Consider the following 2,204-nt stretch of genomic DNA (forward strand, 5'->3'; position numbering starts at 1 on the left):
TTCTTTATACGGTTGTTGATGTCCTCTTTTCATCCTCCTTTAGCAGATATAATATTGCTCAAGTAACGAAAGGGTTTTACATGTTCGAGTTCTGTATTATCGACTTGATAATTCTGCGTATAGGTGGTGTTGATAGGATTTTTTTGGTTTTGCCAACGTTAATTCTGAGATGCACTTTTGTTACTGTCTCTTGCACCATAACTAGTTTTTTGGACATGACAGCATAAGTAAATGTCATTAAATATTGAACTAAAGCGTTGTAGATCGCATGATGATGAAGTCTATCGAACGCCTTTTGGAAGTCGATAAAGATGAGATAAAGAACGGAGCCCCATCCGACTGACTACTCTATTACAACACGTAGGATATTTACCTGGTCAAAGAAGGAGCATCTTGGACAAAATACTTCTTGTTCTTTTTTCAATCTAGGTATTAAAGCGCAGAATAGACGCTTAATATTAGATTTTCCACTATACCATACTTAACTTCAAAATTGTTTGTAGGAAAAATGTTCGAAATTATTGAAAGATCAACAACAAATATTTGTCGAAATTCGACTACAAATTCTCTTAAATTAAGTAGCCTCTTTCAACACAACAAAAGTCTGTTTTCAGTCCAGGATTTGTCTCAACTTCATTTAACTCAAAAATGAAGCTCGCTCAACAGTTCAGGTTTCTCCAATTTTCAATGTTCTATTTCCTGCTTGCCCCACGCATACTTTCGTCTGTCCATTCCCGACACCACCTTCTATATGTAGATTGCTTAGCTAATTAAACGATAATTTACCATTTAAAGGCACAATACTTGCTTGCAACATTTTCAAGTATGGTGTGCTAAACAGTTGCTGCTGTCCAGACTCTTCGACATGCAGAAGCGTATAACAATTCCCACAACAGCGCATAGCGCCCACAGCAAGTGAGGTAAACGTACCTTTATAGGTATGTGTGTGTAAATAAATTTACAATGATGCGCTGCCAAATGCAATGTTGCAAGCTGGCCGAGCCGCGTGGCATTTGTGGCATTTGCTGCGATTTATGTAAGCAAAAACTCCAACCATCAATCTCTGAACTCCCCAAAAGAGGATTGACAAGCAGCGCGGTCCAGAGGTATGTATACATGCACATGTAAGTGCAACATTTGCTATATACATACATATATAGAATATATGTACACATATTTGTATGTGTGTGTGTTAAATTTATTTTAGTTGCCCGTCTGGCTCGTTGATCTGTTTCGCCTAAGCACGTGTGGCTAACCGCTTGCTGGGTCGGTCCGCCGCCACCCACTATGTGCTCATGAGGCCCTTGCTGCGGCCGCTTTAAATCCACATTTCAATTTATTTGCCACTGACAACGAGTTGCGCGTATTTCGTTGTTGCTGTTGACTGTAAGTGATTCTGGGAAGGCGTTGCTCAAATTACTGCTGCCACTGGTAAGCTTAATTTGTTATTGTTTCTTGTTGCTTTTTGTTTTTGTTAATACTTGTTCTGTTGTTGTTGTTGTTGTTGTTGTTGAGCATGTCAACAGCGCACACCGACACCACTTCATCAAGCGTAGGCAAACAATAAATTACGCAATCCGAACTGTCCATCTGCAGTCCATCAATGGCCTGGAGAGCGCAACGAACCGAAAGGCCGCTGGGTCCAACATCATTACAAACCAACAGAGACCATTATACCTAAGTAGCAAACAATATACAAAACAAGCGGCAATATAATGAGACAGCAACACTGCCGACACATACGAAGCGTGAATTACGCACCGAATGAGTGTGGCAAGTAGCAAAAGGCAGGGTGAGTCCAAGTGCGCGGCAGGTAGACCGGAACGCCGTGAAGAGAAGCTCGAGCTGTAAGTCCAAAATACACACGCAACAGCAATTCCATGCCGGCAACGCACCACCCAAACCATATACGAGCCAACGACAGCTCATCAACATGCAACTATTAAGGAGCGCATGCATCCCCACAGCCGCCCAACCGCCCAATTGCCCAAACTGTGAGCCAACCGGCCAGTCATTCGCACATCCATTACCATAAGAATATCAGCATAAATTCCAGGGCATCGTTAAGTGTGGCGGTGAACCCATCAAAATGGTGTTGGGTGCGACGCACAAGCAGCGCTGCCACCGGCCACCACAACGGTAGTAAACACGATGCGTTCGACCTGCCATTCTAGGCCACTGTTGAGTAGCTGCATCGACGGCTC

This window comes from Bactrocera oleae, chromosome 6 (genome assembly GCF_042242935.1).
Source record: "Bactrocera oleae isolate idBacOlea1 chromosome 6, idBacOlea1, whole genome shotgun sequence".
Lineage (NCBI taxonomy): Eukaryota > Metazoa > Arthropoda > Insecta > Diptera > Tephritidae > Bactrocera > Bactrocera oleae.